Source organism: Tetrao urogallus, assembly GCF_951394365.1.
Source record: "Tetrao urogallus genome assembly, chromosome: 1".
NCBI lineage: Eukaryota > Metazoa > Chordata > Aves > Galliformes > Phasianidae > Tetrao > Tetrao urogallus.
The window spans coordinates 164,951,171-164,965,492 of NC_136813.1; the positions used below are offsets into that span (position 1 = coordinate 164,951,171).

Here is a 14,322-nt window from a genome sequence, read left to right on the forward strand (position 1 = left end):
ATGCTTCACATTTCAGTTGTACCTAGTTCCCTGAGATCCAAGAGTGTGCCCCTGTAGCACGCAACTGTGTCCCCAGTGCAGGAGTGTGCCCCTTGTCCTCATACCTGTCAGAAACTGCCATCTCATGTGCCACATACAGCCCGTTCACATGCAGAAAGCAAAGAAGTTTGCTATCTTCATCAGGATATTTCCTAAGCAGCAGCATTCAATTTCAGTTGCAGAAACAGACACAGATATTTCTGGTTTAAAACTGTGCAGCAACTCCATTGCTCTTTAATTTTGCATAGTCCCCCTGAAGCACTTTGCTGCTGAATAGCCTTTAATATGATTTGAAGCAAATACCACTCCAGGGCTTTCTCATCTTCATCACTTGTTTGTTTTGACCTTGACATTTATTCAATTAGAACTGATTTGCCAATCATGCACAACCCTTCTTAAAGTCCATTTCCATACACCAGTGAATGGCCCATTCAGTTAGCAATGATCTTTCAGCATGCCCAAAATAAAAACGTACAAACCCAGAAGCATACAAAATAGCCAAGGTTCCCATCACAAGGAATCCGCTACTTCTTTTCCTATCATTGCTCTCCGTAAATGGAAATGAAGTGGATCTATAAAACATCTTTTGGCAAATAATCAGCTCCAACATGGTCTCTCTGTCAGATTAATCAGTTCCTTGAAATCTGCGTCAGCGGAGGAATGCCTCGAGTTGGCTGAGGCAGGATCCATCCCTGATTATCATGTCAGCTCCTTCACAGCTGGAGAACAGAGGAGAGCACGCTGTCCCTATCACATGTCTGTCACACGCTCAGTTTGGGGAGAGAAGGACTTGTTAAGATTGTCAAGTACCATTCACGAATTTATGCCTGTGGAGTTGTTCCTCCTGGAAGAGAACCAAATAATTCATACTTTTTGAAAATTGCTTATGACAGCTTTTCAGTCTGCTTCAGGCTGGCTCTCAGTGATGATTTGTATTTTCATATACTCCTCATAGATTAAGAAATTTACACCTGTCAGGTCCTGACAGAGTGTCTCCATCTTCAACCTTTTCAGGGAAAATTCTTTGCTTGCAGACATTATCCAAATAAGTTTCTATCAGAAGTCTGGGTGACATAACAGGTGGAGGTGCAAGAAATATGTGGCAGACAAGCAGTGAATTTTAATGAGAGACAGGGGCTTCTGTGCCAGCATGAAAGGGATGGAAATTACAGTACTGATCCCAGGCACTTTAAACTGCATATGAAGCCCATGGGTAATTGTTAGGAGAAGACATAAATGCTGGGTTGTGAAACTTTCTTTACTGCCCAGGTTGACATCAGACTTATTTCTGTTTAGAAATCATGCTTGGTGTCAAAGCAGCTCAGCTGACAAAGTCCTCATAAATAAAGAGAAAGTGGTTGTTCCCACTGGTACGTTTGTTTATAACATTGCAAAAGTTTTTCCTCCAGCCAAAGCAGAGGGGTGCAGAGCAGGCAGCGGGTGCAGAGGGACTCCTGGGCATGGAATTCTAGGCATTCAGTCAATCCAGACCTGAAGCTCCTTGAAAGGCTGACACCCAGGAAGATGCTCACTGCTTATCATGTGGGCTGGGGCACTCTGCTCTGGCTAGACCTGCTGAAGCAGTGGGTGGACCCAAAGGTCCCTGCCAACCTCATCCAGTCTGTGATTCTGTGACTCTCAGAAGTAACATGATGATAAAACTAGGTATTCTGGTGAGGAAAAGAAATATTGGTAGTTTTGCCAGCTCAGACAGTGGGCTGGCCACGGGATGCAACAACACATTCATCATGCTCATGTGGCTGCACGTCCTTCCCTTTGCCTCCTCCTCCCTCCAGTCCCAGCAGATTTCACCGTGCCTGATATACTTTGTTTTTATAAGGCAGACTGAATTTGCCTGCAATGTGGAACATCATGAGTGAGAAGCCAGGGAGACACCCTTGAAAAGCAGCACAGGGAGGAGGTTGCATCACCTCCTGCATCAGAAAAGTAGCATGTGAGGCCTTGGTGCAGCCATGTCTCCATGTCTGGGGCTACAACTAAAAGAATCTGGGGCAGCAGCATGGGGAAAGACATTGAGTAGCCCACAGAGGTTTGTTTTGCATCACTGCTGTGAATGATACCTGAATGAAGGGCTACAGAAAAAGATGACCAGGGAGGCCCCACTTCTTCCCTTGCCCTTTGGCATCAGAAGGAAGCAGCAAGCAATAACCGTTTTTTTTATGCTCCATTCAGCAGCAGGCAAAAGACTGAGTGTCCCTAACACATTCTTCCTTCCCTGCAAAAGGATCTACTTGGCAAAGGAAAAAGCAATGCGGGGCAGCCCCATGCATCTCCAGGCCTACTCCCTAAAAGAGCAAGTGTTTGAATTCTAGTGTTTTGAGGCAAGTTATTTCACATGCTTCCCTGCTGTAACTAACCACATAGCACCGTTGGGCAGTAGTGCTTAATTACCATTGCTGTTACAATTTAAGAAATGGATGGATTACTAACACTAAAAATCCACAATTTGTTAACTATAAATTAATGTTATTCAAATTAACTTTTGTTCATAAAGAGGGCTTTTAATGTCACTTATCCATTCAATGTTTACTGCCCCTATTTTGTGACTGATGTGAGAACTGCTGAATTATTGGATTTCTTTGATCTTTTAAAATTCTTTATTACTTGATACCTTCTCCCTTTAACAATCATGCCAAGTTCTTCCAAATAAAGAGCTCTGTTAAAAGAAAAGACCCAGTTAACCACTCAACAGATTAATTTTCCTTCTTATGTAATTCTCACTGTGAGCCTCTCTTCTCCCTTTGATTGCAGGAGGAATAAAACCTCTGATATGTATATTAGCTCTTGAACCTCTTTCTTTTGCTCAGGCAAGATGTGTAAGTTTGCTTATTTCCATCAAGTTTTAAAGGTAAAGGTAGCTGTGACATACATGTACACACTGTTGGAGCTTGAGGAGGCACTCACTTGCTAGGAAGTTCCTGAAAAGGTCACTTCAGTCCTAGAGGCGATGAAGTCAACCCCATTAATGGCATAGTCAGGCGCTTTTGGCATTATCTTTCCCAAAAGGCCATTTTAAGGTTCAGGCTACTAAATAAAGACTTCAGCTTTATCCCATTCAGAAATCCTTAACAAATTTACCACATTTAGAGAGTCTTCCTATAAAAATGCTGTTTTACCTGATTGGGACAGTTAAACTATTTCACAAGATAAAAAAGGAAGTATTTCTTTCAGGTTTACTTTTTCAATGAGAAAGTTCTTATAATAGCAATCTTCTCCTTAAGAGATGGCACCTGCCAAGCACTGATACGGAGGATTATATGTATATGAAAACATACACAAGCATGAAATGATGTCATCCTGTATCAAGTGACTGTAATTAATTTCATTAAAAAATCAAAAAATATTTGTAAGTGGAGACAGACTTATTATTCAAATAGACAGCAGTCTGTTAGCAATGGCACAGCTGATGAACACCTGCTCTAATTCTATACACGACATGATGCCCAATTGTTTTGTCATTCTTTCTTATCTAGAGGAGCTTTATTACAGGATTGGAGGAAGTGCAGACATAAAGACTGGGAAGAAGAGGAGGAAATCATCTGCCTGACCCTCTTAAGCTGAGGCAAAAGAAGCTGGAACCTTCTCTGCTTTTGACATTGGTATGAAACAACTCTGAAAAATATCTTAAAACTGGCCTGAACATGATCAAATCTCAGCAATGAAAAAAAGCTTGGTGAAGACAAAAAGGCTGTTTTATATGATATTATATTATTACTACTATTTGAAGTGACATTTTTACTTGTATCAAGAAAATGAACGAAACTCCTTGTTAATGAGTAGACAGTACTACATCAGGGAAAGTTCCAAACAACACTGAAGAAAAAAAACATGAAAGAAAATTGAGTGAAATTAAAAATATGGGTAAAATAAAGAAAGAGAATAGATGCAGCTACATCAAGTCTATCTGAGAGAATCAAAGGAAAGAGCCAAGTGAATGGAAATGTGTGAGACTTCTGACAGTTGAAGTGAATGGTGCAGATGAAGTGATGGTGACTTCGAGCAGCAAATTGAGTATACTTGTAATGTGATATAGATGCAAAAATTAATGTTTGTCACTGTTAGTGAATGACAGGTGTGCATTCACATAATAGCAAGTTCCACTCCTTTTAATAAACTGATCTAATATCCTCCAGTTTCAGACACTGAAAATTTTGATAGCAAATCTTGATTTCTGAATAGAGGAGGTGAGCTTCTTGTCTCCTCCCATAATACTAAAGCCAAACTCTAACACACAGCTTTTTCAGCACTGCTGGTCTGGAACAACTGTAGTCCAGCTTTCTGTGACTTACCAGTTTACTTACAGAGATTGCAAGGCAGTTAGTGATCCGTCAAAAAGAGATAAATATAATATATATTTTATCACTCAATCTACACAGATTCATATAAATTAAGAGATTTAAAGTAGCTTTTAGCTTTTTTAAGACTAAATTCTCACATCTTCCATTCAGACATCCCCACTACTTCGTTACTCATGTGCTCACCCTACTTCATCACATCATGTCAGGAACTACAATGTGTAAATTCTACAAGCATTAGCTTTTTTTTTCTTAATTTTTCTTTTTTCAATTTATATTTCATGGCTCTTCTTTAACTTTTGGTAGCTTAAAAAAACAAGCAGTTTAGCAGTCAATGATCATCTCAAATTATTGCTCCTTGTTCTATTCAATTGATTCCACCAACAAATACACAGAAGCTGAAAATTATATCTACACAAGAAATGAGAAATAATTCATTTGAACAAAGTTTACAATAATTAATTGTACTATTTCATTTTTTAAACATGCCTGCCATGTGGCTGAAGAAACTTTGAATAGAAAATTTTCCCAGTGCTGAAAACCATGACAAACTCCTTTTGTTAAGAAGCGCATCCGGAGAATTACTGGATAAGAAGAGCAAACCAGTAGTGAAAGTATGCTGAATCAAATCCAGTTCCCTCAATGGTAGAAAGACTCTTCAAGGCACTATAGATCACGTTCAAGAAAGCATCATGATACAGCTCCTTCCTTAGTGGCAGAGGCAGCCACATGCCCTAGTGACTGCTCGGTCTCTCATGCGACCCTTGGAAAAGCACCTTTCTCTCATACTTTGCTCTCTCTCCATGTCCTTGCCAAATGGCCTTTGACAAAAGGCCATAGTAGAACTCAGAACTAGATGCCTGAAATCAAAAGATGCTGGCGCCTATTAAGTAGGCTTTACAGTGCCTGCAAGGGACAAACCACAAGCACCAGACACATTCCTTGATAAAAACCTCACTAAAGGAACAATCTCCAGGGAGACCAACAGCCACCTCTCCTGCTGGCATCACAGCCAGGCCACAAGCTCCTCTGCATGTAGGCATTTGATGGGAGGCTTCCCCTGTAGCCACCATTGCACCTTCAGCATACACTGGGCCTGGGTCTGGGCCTTGCCAGGCACTGCACTGCTTTGTTCTGGCTTTCTTGCCAAGAAATGCCTCAATTCCAGCAGTAGAAGGAAAAGCTTTCTCATGCTGTGCTCTGATAAATCATGAAGCAACAGTTTTCCAGCAGATTGGAGTACACTCATTAGTAATTCATCAGCATGCTTTTCTTTCCTACATACATGCTGCTTCTCATTAATGCACCACTGTGGTCTTACCCAAAGAAAGCAAGGAAGGAGCTGACAGTCCAGGTGCAGCATGCATGGGATACATATACTCACAATGGATAGATATCTCTAAAATAATAGGGATATTTGTATAATGAATTCATGCATTGACAGAGAGAGGTCTGATTCACTGCCTTGCAGTTCCAGTGTTGTGCCAGGAAGACTTACTGGGAAGATCTCCTAGACCACATTGCCAGTACTCCACTGCCTGATACAAATCAAGCCAAAGCTGAATTAAATGTATAAAAGCCCAGGAAAGAGATGAGAGTAAATAACATAATATTCAGGGGAGTTCAGCATAGGACTATCAATACTACTTCAGGATTAAGTTTTCAAAGGCCAAGTTCTTATAACCACATAAATGCACAACTCTGGACATTCTACTTTTATCCATGTCTAGTATTTTCAGCGTTCATTGTCCTTCACAGGCCCAAAATGTCCAGAGGATTCCTATTCTTTTTTTCCTGTAGGATGTTGCTTGCTTGTTTTTCATGATTTCTTCAAACGGATTTATAGCAGAGCTTGTGCTCTGATAGACATAAAAGCCTTTTCATTGAAGATGACACAAAGTTTTACCAGGAAAAAGTAACTGAAAGTAACTGTCTCTGCATTGTCATACCTAGACATTCATTTTGAGTTGTACACAGCACATTTTTCTTGTCGGTGCCAGGAAGCTGAAAAAAGGAAAAATAATTACATGCCCTCAAAAAAAAAAAAAAAAAAAAAAAAAAGAAAAAAGAAAAAAAAAGAAAAAAGAACAATTCCTGAGGAGATCTTTTCTTTCTGTCCCTAATACTGAACAGGGCTACTAACATGGATCAGCCTTTATTTCCTTTCTTGAATGTCATGTCATTGACACTGAACTGCCACACAGTTTTAACAAATGCAGGAGCAGAAGGATGTATAGCAAAGCCTCTTAAATCCCCAGAGTACTTGAACTATCCATTTATGAGAAGAGAATAGGAAGCTCTTCCTGCTGAGAGCCCAGCCATCAATTTCTGAAGAATATACGTCCTCAGTGAAAGCAAGTCCTACTCTCATGGCTGGGTAGATAACCTTCCAAGTATGAGCCCCTATTCATGACTGGATCTGCAGTCAGGCAAGCGTGATGCCTCTGCTCCTGCTCATAACATCTCAGAGAAGCAACAGAGAGAAGTTAACAAACCAGGGAATGACAGAAGAATTGCTTTAATTCAGGGATATTGGTGTTGCTCAATAAAACAGCACTCAGTTACTGGGGAAGGACAAATGATCTGTACTTTAATATCAGACTGTTTCCCAGAGCAGCCAAGTATTTGGAAGGCAAAACAAAGATCTGCATGGTTGAAAAAAAAAAAAAAGAAAGAAAGAAAATGAAGAAAACAACACTTTACCTCTTTCTCAGGAATCAGGTTGAGGTTAACTGTTACAAGTTTGCTAAACTATAAACCATATTGAGTTATGCGGAGGCGTCTACAAATGAAAACCTAATAGAACCCTCTGCACCCATCTTATTCTTTGAAATTGAACTGTTCAGATTTTGTCTTCCTTCCTTAGCAGCTTTTTGTCTGCACCAGTCATCAGTAAATTCCTCTACCTAGCACATGCCTATTAATTTCTTCAAGCCACAAAACAGTACAAATGCCTCTAGGTGAAAATCATCATGAAGTGAGTTATACACCCTATCTTTGCAGGAGATAGGCAGAGACTCTCTTCCTCATGCAGAGCACTTACTATGGTTTTGCAGTTAGACACATTCAGGAGAGCATACAGCATGTTAAATAAAAATAAGTGATAGTTTTCCCCTTGGAGCTTTAAGTATAGAGTAAAAAAAAAAACACCACCACAAATAGAACACATATTTTAGGGTAAGAAAACAAAATAATGATCAGAAAGTTTGCATTTTTATCCCAATCTTTCGGTTATTTTTAGACATAACCAAAGTGATCATCTTATTTTTTAGGCTGATTCATGTCACATAAAGCATTAATCAATCTTCTATTCTTTCCATCTAAAATGGACTTGGTAACTGTTAATAGGACATTCAAAGCAAAAAGCAAGCTGTCGTTTCTTTTTTCAGCAACAAATAAATAACTGGGGGAAAAAAAAAAGATTATACAGAATACTGGCACTGACTTCATTTACAGTTTTTGCGTTGACACAACAGTTGTTTTCATACTATAGAATCATGGTCTGCATTAACTCATATTTGAAATTCTTCCCCCAAAGCTACTTGCCACTTCTCTTTCTAATGTATGTTGAACTAAGAAACGAGGTTTCTAATACAGTTTTAAAATAATAAATGAAACCTCTTTTACTAAGAAAGTTTGGAAGGAAATGCCTAACAATTATCAATGAACATTCCTATCATGGCAAAAATAAGCCATACTGTCTAAATGAAGCAAAATATTGACAGCAGACTTTTTCGTTACGTTTTCAGACAGATTTTTTTTTCCATGTGGCAAGTTTCTATGGTCACAGAATCTTCCTTTTACCACACCAATATTTAAGCATCATTCTTTGTCTGCTATTTCTGCTCTGTCAAATCTGGCAATACCCATTTTACTGCTAAAGTCTTGTAAAAAGAAACAGGTTATCCAAAAAGGAAACATTATGGTCTATCCCATTAAACACCGTAAAACTTTAAGTCTCACATAAAAATAGGTCACCCAATTACATGGTAAAAGCGACATTTTTTCATTGTCCAGTACACAATATATTTACAGGAAAATTACCAGAAACCTCTCAGCTGTGTCAGATCTGAACCTTATATTTAGATGCAGTCATATATTACTGCTGATAATGTGATGTCAGTGAATAGATTGAAATTTTTCACTGTCCTTTATCAAGATAAATTGTTCTGTCAATAGCAAATGGCTGGTAAGTATTAACACTCTGCACACTGTATGACTTTTCATTCCAAGCAAAAATTGTATTTAATGCTTTTGCACAAAATCTATGGCCGTGACCATTCCTATTACGTATTTAACTACCTTTTAAAAGGAGGATTTATTTCAGAAAATTAGGATCCAGGTAACAAGATGGTACCATGCATCATAAACTTTAAGTCAATACAAGGCAGGACACTTGCAGTTCAAATGGGGAAATACCTTTCTCTCATCACTTAGTCATCCAGTAGCATTATCAAGCTGTGGTGGGAGCAGCTGCTCAGAGCAGAACTTTATCTTGGCTTCCTTCCACCTACACCGCCACAGAGTCCCACAGTAGCAATTTGCTCATTGGCCTATTACTTTCAATAGGTATTCCAGTAATTGGCTATTTCACACTTGTAAGGCTTGATCTGGCAGAGTGCAAAGGGCAGGCAACCAGCCTGTCAGGGTCCTGCAAACTAGTCGTCCATCAATTATCATCAGCTTTTACAAGAATGAGCAAACTCTGAAACCTTGTTGGCTTGGATCAGTTTTACTATGAGTGCAGTTTATCTCCAAATCATGTTAAGATCCCACCTGAAGATCAAAGAGGTTGCTATGGAGGAGCACATTCATGGCCTGGCATGTAGTGAGGTGGGAGGTGGCAGCTGAGGGACAGTGCTGATTATCTGGAGGACCGCAGCTTGTCCTAGGTTCTGTGGCCACCTGCTGTCCCACATACATTCCTTTTGGCAAGAAATACTCAGACAGATATATTTTGTTTTGTAAATGATGATTTAAAAGAAGAAACGATACTATCTCCAGCAGCCTGGTATGGCTGGACACATCTAAGTATTTGAGGCAAAATGTTCTATATCTGCATTTATGGCAAATATGTCCAATGAAAACAAAATCAACAACCAGGGTTAAAGCACTAAGGTAGGTTAAAAAGTTACAGAGATCGTAACACAATCGCTTTCCTACATCTTTCCATATCAGACTTTTCATTACAAATACCTAAAAAGCGAAAAGGCATACAAGTTATTGCTAATCTTATTTTCTATTTGTTAGATGTCCAGAATCTATATAATACCATTTTGTATAAGGTGTCTGGAGTTTATTAGCTACCAGCTTCCTGCACAACAAATCTGGATGATGCATTCCAGATTTTTGTTTGCAAACAAACAAAAAACTCATCCGTTATCGGTGTTAATAAAACTTCAAGTGTTTAAAAAAGAAAAAAAAAAATCACATACATATTAAGAGCAAAGTGATTTAGAAAGCTGCTAAGGATGTTCAAAAATCAATTCCAAACTTTGAGAGGACATGACTAAGGCTCTTCATAAATCCACCTCCAAATGGATCTAAGAGTTATGCAGCCTTACTAGTTGAATAAATGAAGTGACACTGAAGCATATCTAATTGTAATACATCACAAGATAATCTGTCAAGCCCCAAGTGTTCGGGTCCTGTCACCCTTCTTCATCCATTATTTATATGCAACCTTCATTGCCAGAGAAATCCCTATGAAGTATAGCATGGCATCCAAATGCAGCTGTTTTAGTTGCTCAGCAGATACAGACAAGGATCAAACCCACACAAGCTCTCCAAAATAGCTGTTACTCTGCTGCAGAGACAGATCAGGAAGGAACAAATACAAAAAGAAGCTAGAAAGGCCACAATCATGTTCTGCCTTGCTTAATGGACTGAAGAGCTACCCACCCCTGTGCCTTTGCCAATTGCAGTGGATACTATGGTGTACCCTGCTGCCAAAGCTTGCTTTATATCCACTTCAAAATGCTGTCGGGGTCCCCTGTAGCCTTTATTCCTTTATCCTATTTTAGACAGGAAGGCATCTGCTGCTGTAATAGGCAAGCAAACTAATGGAGCAGCACAATATTTTTTACTCCAAACTTGCCAGAGATGTGTGAAGGGCAAGCAGTTGGACATATTTACATACATTCATGATCCAGAAAGTCTCAGATCAGCAGCTGCTGCTGCAAAGGCAATCCTTTCCTGTTAGCCCACTCAGCAAGCACAGCTCTGCTCTGCATTCTGTAGGGAGTAATGGGCAGCTTGCAGAGGAAGCCTCCAGTGCGACTGCTGGGCTGGAGGGGGGCTCTATGCATTTTTCATTTTAATACACGAAGTCGCAATTTCTTAAATACCACATTATTGCAGAGGAACAGGCATTCCTCCTCTTGTTCCTCTTCTTCCCCGAAGATGCACATTTCACGGTACTTTAGTGGTTCAGCCAGGACCTCTGCGTAACTCATGAGATTGCGATAACAACCCAAAGCTGCTTCAGGCATGCAGTACTAGAAAATTAAAGGACCTGTAAATTACATGGCTATATTCCCCCCACAGCCCAATAACTGGCTTTATAATTTGTCAATAAAGTACCAAATAAAAAGGGTATTCTCCAGATAAGGCTGCTGTTGCCATTTGGCTCTGGCAAGTCTTTAATGGTGTTCCATTAAGCCTGTGGTGTGACAGTCACTGATAGGCCACGTGTTATCAGCAGGAGCCCCACGGATACTGTTGGTGTCCCCGGGGCCCAGCCTCCAGCAGGCAGGAGGCCGCTCGCACACAGCTCCATCTTGCCTTATCGCTTCCTGCTGTGGGAGCTCTGACGCTGCCTCCCAGTTAACAAAGCCACCTCCAGCAGACATGTAGCCCTGTCCTGAGCTGCTGCCTGCCTCTCAGCATGGCAGCTGTTACAACCCCAGTAGCCGGAGGTAGCCATGAGATTTCTCCTTGAATACTCAGAAGGAAACAGGAGCAGGCCTCGGAGCCACACTTTCACCCTGTTGAAAGTTACTGTCCCTCATTCTTAGGCTAAAAGCTTGCCTGTTGCTATCCCTGATGCTCCCACCCCTTCCCACCTGCCCAGCAGGAGTAATTGGACAGGAAATCTCTCTCTTCCTCCATCCCTCATTCATTTTCATAGACTTAATTATATACAACTTCTTTTTTTTTTTTTTTCAGTGCAAAGAACAATGGCTCTCAAGCTGTTACTATGCCCGCGTGTTTTCATCACTAAGAAATGGCAGCAGCCCTCAGGTTGCCAGCCCTTGGGAAGCAAGGCATTAAGACATCAGCACAGCACTCCCATGGCTTAATGCGAGTGATTCTTTCCCCTTCCCCAGCTTTTTAAATTTCAGGTACTTTCTACTTCCTATTTGGGCTTCTGAGTGATACAAGTGTGTAATTAGCCAAAAAGACGTTAGCACCTATAAGGCACTCTTCACCATCAAAAGAATCAAGCTATGCAATTCTGCATGCTGATTCTTGTAATTAAAACATTAATTTCTTACTTTTGGGGAAAAATAAAATTCCTGTATTTCACAGATGATGGCAGAGCTAAAAATTAATTTAAGATGATAATGCCACATGAAAATAAAAACCTCTTCTGATTGAATTTCAAGGACTCTTCTGTTTAACTAGCTTCAAGAGTCCTTTTTTTGATCATAATAAAATTATTTGCCATATGGTTCAGATGCTTGTGATCCTCTCTCAATGAGAGGATTATGCATGAGATATAATGCCTACTGTAGCTGCAGCCAAGCACACAGCTGGCTCTGATAATGCCAACAAATGGCTTCATCTATCTCAATGTCACGTAGGAGCTGGTGCGATAAGAATCAGCCCAGAGCACAATTAAAATCTACATCATCTGTGAGAAAGGTGATGGAGGTTCTGACATCAGAGCTGTGCCAGATTCATCCTCTTTCCATTGTAACAGAAGAAACATGTTGCCCCCTTCACCCTGTCACACTAATGATGCGCTTTGCACTTCCCTTCCTCTGCACATTAAAGGTAGTAAATCATGGAGACTCCTATTTAAAAGCTTCACCTTTATCTGACATTCAGTAACGAGAACAATTTCTAAATTTAAGTTAAGTGTATTTCTTGCTCCCCTCTCTGTGATGAGATAATGCCATTTGAAGTCTGCAAGTGAAATATGCATGGAGGAGTTTATGATCCACATTGCCCCGAATTGTGACAGTATGCAAGAATTTCCTTGTTTTAGTTCCACAATATTTAGTCACACCAATAAAATCAGGCCTGTGCATCCATTTCTTCTCCACCAAAGCAAATTTCATTGCAAAAATTTCCATAATTCACAACAAATAAGCTTGATATCAAGTCACTGATGAACCTCCTCTTTACGGTTTTTAAAACTAGTGGAGGACTTATGCAATTATTTTGCTTTATTGCTACATTCATTAAAGGGGAAATCCACAAATATTTTTTATTAGCGTTTTCAGTGTCCTAATGTAAATATAAGACATAATTACCTATGCCTAACTCTCAAATTTTATTAGAAGCCTGGGCTCTATTAAAATATTTAAAGCTTTCTATGTCAGATATGTAAAAGCTTGTCTTGTGGAACATAGCAAAACACTAGCTAATGCTGTTTTCTCCTTTCTGTCAATTTATCTGCATCAGTTGTGGCACACTGCAAGTGGTATTGCTAATCAATGCAGTGTAGGCACTGAAAAATAAAGATATGCAGGTTTACACTTGCTTGTGATCTGTAATGAGTTTTGAGATGTAATTGAAGTCTATTTAAAAATCTTTAATCACACGATACACATGCACACCATTTTCAGCTATCTTCTGGTTAGGTCTTAAGTTAAAGCCCCAGTGCAGGCTCCCTAATTACACTGATAAATGTATTTTTAAATGCTCATGTTTTGTACTGAATCAGACAAAATACATTACATTTGACTTTCTGGAGTAACTTTAGCTTGATGTCATTTGTCATAATGGTGCTACACCACGATAAAGCTGATAATATGCAAGTATTAAAGTATTATGTTATGCAACAACAGCAGAAGTCTAAATCCAGGAACAGAATGCTGAGCCTCTCTCCATATGAAAATTATCACCTCACTGCTTTCTATTAAGTAGTCAGTGATAATAGAAGGCTTTCCTTATGAGCCAGGCTATGCATCTTGAACAACACTCTATTAACTTGATTTGGAAAAAAATGGCAAAATATTCTCTTCCTCAAAAGGTACAAGGTTTGGGGAAATGTCCAAGTGAAATTAAAAAAAAAAAAAAAATCAACAGCTTAGCGTGGCAAAACTTTTAGCATGGCAAAGAATTGCCATCCTCAAATGTTAAAGAACTGTATCAATGCAGTTTCTAAAAAATACCTCAAAAAATTGATGACTCTCAACTCAGCCATGCAATCTTTGTAGTTCATGTAAAATATCCTTACCATGGATTCCTGGGTTAAAAAAAGAAAGAAGGACATCCAGGCCAAATTTTTACTGTACTTGTTATGCCTGTTCATATCTAAACTCACTGAGCTAAAGACAAATTAAACAAAAAGCTAGGTGCCAAGGCTTCATCCCTCATTGAATAAATATTTGTTCCCTCAGCCTTTACTCCTCTATCTTTTTTCCTTCCCAAATAACAGCTTGTAACAGCATAACAGTCACACATTTATAATTCAGGCATGGGCTCTTTAAAACTCATACTAAAGATACCCTGCTTTTGAAGATAAGACACCTCCAATTATATCCAAGTTCAACTTTGTTCTTTTACCTGAGCAAATAAACAGTGTAGTCTACATCCAAGTTTCAAAATGTACTGCAAAAGCTCATAAAAGTAGCTACTCTAAATGACAAATTGCCATTTTCCACGAATCTTTCAATATCACTGAAATAAAGAACTCTGTCCTGGTTTGCACTGGGATAGAGATAATTTTCTTCCTAGTAGCTGGTATGGTACTGTCCTTTGGATTTAAAATGAGAATAATGTTGATAACATACCC

General features: G+C 39.4%; 1 protein-coding gene across 1 annotated transcript in view; it reads right to left on the reverse strand.

Annotated features, from left to right (window-relative positions):
• PDZRN4 (PDZ domain containing ring finger 4) overlaps positions 1-14,322 on the reverse strand; it is a gene marked incomplete at both ends in the record, with an annotated part of 240,128 nt that overhangs the window by 127,302 nt on the left and 98,504 nt on the right. The window lies entirely within an intron of this gene.